Raw genomic sequence first — 6,766 nt, 5'->3', positions numbered from 1 at the left:
AGGTCCTACACCTGGTTGAGTTTTCTCTTGCTCCTGTAGATCCCCATCCCCTGATGAACTTAGTTTAAAGCCCGCTGGAGGAGGTCAACTAGCCTGTAAGCCATCTTCCTCACCCCTGAGAACTCTTTGCATTCTGAGTCCATACAAAAGGAAACACAAAAGGAAAAAAAAAGAGAGAGAGAATAGCTGCTCCTGAATAACTCCACTCTGTTTCAGATCTGTGTTCATTTCTTGAAATACATGCCTGAAACTCTGGCTTATGCAGAATATTATCCTCTTAGTGGGATAAATCAAATTTCTGAGAGCTTCTCCCAATTAGTGCAACCCCTGGATGGATCCAACACTCTTGTGTTACATTTCTTTTTCCCAGTACATGATCAGAGCAGGACACCTGCTTCTTCAGTTGAGAGAAAAGTTTTTAACATTTTAACATTTCCCTCAACCTCTTGCAGTTCCTGGGAAACTGGGCAGATTTGTTACCCCTCAGCCAGCAGGAGCCAGAGCTCACTCAGCCCTGATCAGTCAGTGGGGTTTTAGTCTTCCTTTTAAAAGGATAGTCTTTTTCAGTCAACCAGACTCTGCCCCTCTTCACAGAATTCAAATGCGTAATAAAGCATCAGTGTCTACACATGTGCAAGACTAACTGCACAGTAAATTAGACTAATATGCCCTTTGCTGGTACCAACAAATACAGATACTAGATCAATGGTACATTAGCCACTGTACAGTAGTGCACATGTAGATGCTGACCGGGAGCAATTTGCTTCTGGTCACCATTGGCAGGAGGGGGGCCACAGGGAGCAGGAGTTGTCCAAGACTCCAGTGCTGCTCAGTTCCTGCCCTGGCTACCCCTAGGGACAGGGGAGCTCTCTGTTCCTGTATTCCTGGTCCTGGTGCTGCTCAGCTCCCGGCTCCCCCAAGACATGGGCAGCGAGCAGGAGCCACTGGGGTGTGTGCTGTGCAGGCAGCGGCAGGACAGAGGGGACAGAGAGCTCCCCTGTCCCCTCAGCCCTGCTGCTGCCCATGAAGCACACACCCCAGATGGCTCCTGCTCCATGCCCATGTCTGGAGGATTTGGCAGCTAAGCAGCACCAGAATGGGGGAAAGAAGTGCAGGGAGAAAGAAGCAGTCCTGGACTGAACTGCTCCCAACAGAGGCACACATGTAAATATGCACCCAGAAGCTCTTTAATGAGTTTGAATTTTCTTTGCAGAAAATTCCGGCACATTACTTGCATGTGCAGACACACCCACTCTCCTCCAATTTTCTTGAGTCATAGTCATTTATAATGTTATATGGAATCCTTGACAACCTGTCTGCATGAATACTCTGGCTTCCAGCTTTGTAACTTCCAATATACCTTGCAAAAGTTGCATCTTCCTCTGAGAAAAATTCTGTTTATGAAAACTTTTCAGACATGCAGGTTATTTGGAATCCTGTATCGAGGCAAAAATATCATTCCTGTTCCATTTAAATTAGGGGTGGGCAATTACTTCAGCTGGAGGACCACTTAATGACTTTTGGTGAGCTGTTGAGGACTGCAAGGGTAGCCCCACTCTTTGGACAGGTGCCCCACCCCCTAGTTGCCATCTTGGGACCAGAAGTCCCATCCCTAACACCTGAACTTTGCCACCCGAAGTCCCTCCTCTTGTCCCTGGAAGTACTCCTTGGGGGTGGGGGGTTGCCCTCTTGAAACCAGAAAAAAAAAATCATATATTAAAAGTCAAACATCTACTATAGCATATTTTAATTTTATTTAAAAATATATTTTGTCCTGATTTATGTGTGTTTGCATAGTGTATATAGACGTGATTGCATTATAGCTCAAAAATAAAGTCTTACTCTTATATATTATGTGGGGGGAGGGGGGAGGAATGTGTGGGGTGTGTATGTTGGGTTGGTATGTGTGTGGGTGTGTGTGTGGGTATGGGTGTGTGTGTGGGAGGGTGCAGGGTAAGTTGGGGGTGGCGGGGTGTATGTGTGGGCAGGTTATGGGCAGGTGTGTGGTCAGGGTGTGGGTATGGCTGTGTGAGGTTTGTGGGGTGTGGGAGAGGCTGGGGGGTGTAGGGATCCCCCCCACATGCCTTCCCCATGGCACACAGCCCCCACCACTAGCAGCAGCAGCAGCAGGTGGCAGGCTCTAGGAGCGCTCATGGCCTATGCAGGCACAGCCGCCCAGTAGCATGCGGCTCTAGCCAGCTGGAGGAGCTGCATGTGACGGCAAGGAGCGGAGCCAGGCCAGCCTGCTTCTATCATGCAGGGCTCCCTGTGGCCATGTGCAGATCTTGGGACTCACGTGCCACAGGGGGGAAGCTCTGCACAATGGACCCAGTGGACTGGCTCCACTCCCCGCCACCACATGCAGATCCTGGGACTCCACCAGGAAGCAGGGATTGGGGCTCCCCATCACTGCCAGCAGGGAGCTGCACATGGCAGCAGGGAAGGCAGCCAGCTCCATTGCATGGGGCTTCCCCGCACTGCCACATGAGTCCTGGGAGCTACATGTGAGCTGCAGTGAGCCCCATGTGATGGAACCAGGCCAATGCAGGCTCTGCGCTCCTGCCATCCTGCTGGGTACAGGCCCCAGGCCCCAGGCTCCATGCTTCCACCAGTCCTAGCCCCACTCTCCATGTTTCTGCCCAGATGCAGCTTCCACCACCTACCACTGCTTCCCTACCTGCTGCCTGGAGTGAGCACTGCAGCAGGGACACAAGGAGAAGCCACTGGAGGCCAGAGAAACTGAGCAGGCCCCCCAGAAGCTGTGATAACTTCTTTTTTTTTACCCTTTCCTTTCTTGTGGGTTTGTCCTTCTAATAAGGCATTCAGTGGCTTTGCAATGTGATCCTCTTGGAAGTCTCATTTCTTCCTCAAAGTGGCCTGCTCCCTGGCCAGCTGAACCATTTGCTCAGAATCTTTATCTTCCTGGACTTGGAACTTCCTGGCACAGAAGGCACTGTGTGCTTTAGTTTCTATCATGTAGGTCTTTCCTTCAGGGAGTTACTGTCCCCTTCCCAAAATGTTTCCTCTTTTCCTTCCTCCCAAGTGCAGACTTATATTAATAGTTCAGAGTAAGTTAATCAACTGGTATCATATATTATTGTTTCTTTGTCTTATACAAAAAGTGCTGAGTAATTAAGATGAAGTGTTCAAATACAGATTTAGGACTGATTACATGGTGCAATGAAGATAAAAGTCTCATTAAACTACAGTGCAGTGGACATTAGCGAGTATGTTAATGCCATAGCACTCAAGAGTGAGATTGGCCCTACCTATCTCTTGCACCTGGGATGAGATTTAATCAAGGACCAAAAGGTCAGCCAGGAAAAGAGTACAGTTAGCCAGCCTACAATCTAATTAGCAAATGTGTTGCTATCAGCAGCTGACTGGTGCACCAGCTATCAAAGATTAAATAGTACGTGTTAGAGGAGCAGTAAACAACGTCTTACCATATGCTATGACAGCTCACCTTGGGTCATCCCATCCTGAAAAAGCAAGTTTTCTTTTTGGTGGATCAGCTCCTAGCTACCAAGGCCTACATAGACTGTATGATCTATAGCGGGGATGGCAGCAAGTGGCTGACATTATTTAGGCAGTGGTATGCCAAGCATCTTATCTGAAAGCATTGTGGTTTACATGCATAATTCCCATACAAATTCTAGTTACATTTTTGATGCAATGTGTTTCATCTAAACTATTCATTTTGGCTCAGACAAGACCCAATATTCCAACACCCATTACCAAATTACCAGATTATGATAATGATGGATAGGCCAGATGTAGGCCAGATAAAATATTAAACTACTGAAAATTATAGCTCATTACCAACAGCCAAGCAGAGGTAAAAATAAAGATTCTAATCATCTAAATTACTCAGCTAATCAAGAAAATCCTTACGTAGTTAGAATCTTTAGAATTATTTAATTAAAAGCAAGGGGAAAACTTAAAAATCTTAGCATTCAAAAAGATAAATTGATGCCTTTATGTCTACATAAGCAAACATGTTTAATATATTTAAGCTTGGCAGGATTCAGTTTTTATTGGTAAATATTGATAAACGTTGATTTCACCTCACACTCATAAACCAACCAAAAATATTACCATCATTTATAATCAAAATTTATAGAAAGGGGGCATATGAAAAATGATGGTCTCAGGGGGTTGGCTACTAAAAAAGACAAAGTGACAAAGTGGATGAGGGAGCTATGAGCTATGGGCAAGTGGAGCCAGGACTGATGGTAGTTCTGCTGCTCAGCTTGTGGCAGTCCTACAGTAGTTACATTTGTCATTAATAAATTGACTGCTTCCCCGCCCCCCCGCCACGCTTCTTTCATGTAATCCTGAAATTTTAAATTGATAAAAATTGAAATAAATGCTTAAAAATAGACATTGATATCCATCAAAATGATAAAAAATAAAAATTTAATTTTGCCAATATATTTAATCTTACACTATTTAATGTGCATTTCCTTCCAAAGTCTAATGCAATTTTGCTCGTGCTAAATCAGATTAATCAGAGATTTTTAAACTACATTGCTGGAAAATTCTTTCTTTTGGCATTGTAGCACTAATAAAGTAGTGGAATAAAGAGAATTAATGAATTTATCGCTTGAAAACATTGACAGGAATGTTAAATGTGTTCAAGAGGCATTATCCGAGTTGTTCTGCACCCTGGGTGCTGGCAGCACACAGGGCAGCAGGTGAAGCCAGAAGCAGGTGAAGCCAGGAGCTGTTATTTTTGCTCCTTTTCTTCCCCTAAGTCAGTGCTCAGGGTTGGTGCCCCAGTCACCCCTCTCCCCTCTTAGTTATGCAATTTGTTGGCTGGAGTAGTGTACACATTGTAAGAAGCACCTTTTGATATCTTCTGTGTTATGGTAATGTAAGGATTGCAATATGTATATTCCATGTTATGGTAGTGTTGGTTGAGGATACTTTGTGTACATATACATATGTTGCTTTTATGCACATTCCAGAAATTAACACAAAATGATACACATTTGCAGGTTGAGATTGTATTTTGTATCAACTGAGTAATACCAATTCTGTATCAACTGAGTATAACAGTCCAAAAGCCACAATTGGAAAGTTGTATGACAAAAAACAAAGATGAGAAATGTGGGCTCACTGAATTAAGTTTTAATGTCAATGAACTTGAGCTGGGTCCAGCACCACCTCCACCAGCCAGGAGCTCCTAGCCCAGCTTCCACCCTGGAAGGCCCCAGTGGTGGCATCCAGGAATACATCATCAGTGTTCCTGCTGGGGTCCAACCAGCAGGAAGGGGCCCAGGTGGCAACTGCATGGTGGTGATGGCCCTGGGACAGCATGGTGGGGCCAGGCAGGTGGTTTCTGTGCATGGGAGAGCCAGCAGGGCCCAGATGGCCATAGGCCAGATGGCAGTCGATGCAACAGGCCAGCAGTGCAAGCATGGTGGCCAGCAGGAGCTTGGGGTGCTTGGTGTTGCTTCCAGGGGCAGAGGCCAGAGCAGCCATGGCACAGGGAGGGAGAGGCTGTGGTGAAAGAGCTGTAACATGCTGCCCGCTTGCTGTGCACGCTGCTTCTGGCCAGAAATGCAGCTGGCCAGGGAGCCAGGAGTGGGGATACCTTTTCAAGATGGTCTCTTGCCACAGGCAGTTGCAGCTGGAGCCTCCAGTTCCCCCTGGTTCCTCCTGCTTTCTGCACATGTAAATGCCTACCCAGAAGCATTTACTCTTGAGTAATTTACTCATGAGTAAACTGCTCCCACATCAAATGAATGTTTAAATACACCCCTTGTTTTGCTGTATGCTGCTCTGCTTTAGTATTAAGGGTAGTTAATTGTTAATAAAGATGGGATTCCCCTGTTCTTTCCTGGGATAAGGACCCCACAGATATACAACAGTCTTTGTATTAAACAAACACATAAAGGAGCAAACAAACTCTTATCCCTTCTGTAGGAGGAAGGAGAGCCCCTTTAGCTCTGACCCAGTACCATCATGTGGCCCTTCTTGGTAGGAAGTGTATCTGAGTTCCAATATGTTTCCTGGCTACAAAAAGCTCCTTCCCTCAGCTCCCAACTCCACTCTCTCTTCTTAGCTTTTAGCAGCTAGTGGGATATTCTCTTATCAAATAACTACCCACAGCTGGGTTTCTACAACAGGGCTGTCTGCTCCTTCTTAAAACTCCAACCTATCACACATCTTCTCTCCCTGCTTCCCCTGCCCCAGGAGTGGAGTCTGAGACCCACTCTTCTGCCTTCAGACTCATCCTCCCCTCATGAGAAGTGGTGCATATCTGCCAGTGGTGCCAGTGGTGCCAATAGGGCTATAATGCCAGGTACCAATGTGTCAGCCTGGGGTTGTCTTCTTTTATCATGTGTAGCACCTAAGACAGGCATGGCCCATGACTAGAAAAAAGGGGGCCCAAGGAGATAGTACTAGAGGGCCTCAACTGCCCATTTTATTTCAAGACAACCTTTCTCAATTACAGAATATTTCTGCTCCTGAGGAAGAAGTTTGTAGTTCAAATATGAGACTTGGAAGAACGGCCCTTAAGCCTCACTCTGAGGTTTCATAGTTTCATAGTTTCTAGGGTCGGAAGGGACCTGAGCAGATCATCTAGTCTGACCCCCTGCCATGGCAGGAAAGAGCACTGGGGTCAAACAACCCCAGCAAGGTGTTCATCTAACCTCTTCTTAAAAACCCCCAGGGTAGGAGCCTGCACCACCTCCCTTGGAAGTTGGTTCCAGACCCTAGCTGCCCTGACCGTGAAGTAGCGCCTCCTGATATCTAA

The sequence above is a fragment of the Gavialis gangeticus genome, unplaced genomic scaffold (assembly GCF_001723915.1).
Source record: "Gavialis gangeticus isolate Ggan-Ray unplaced genomic scaffold, GavGan_comp1, whole genome shotgun sequence".
NCBI lineage: Eukaryota > Metazoa > Chordata > Crocodylia > Gavialidae > Gavialis > Gavialis gangeticus.
This window is presented reverse-complemented; position numbering follows the sequence as displayed.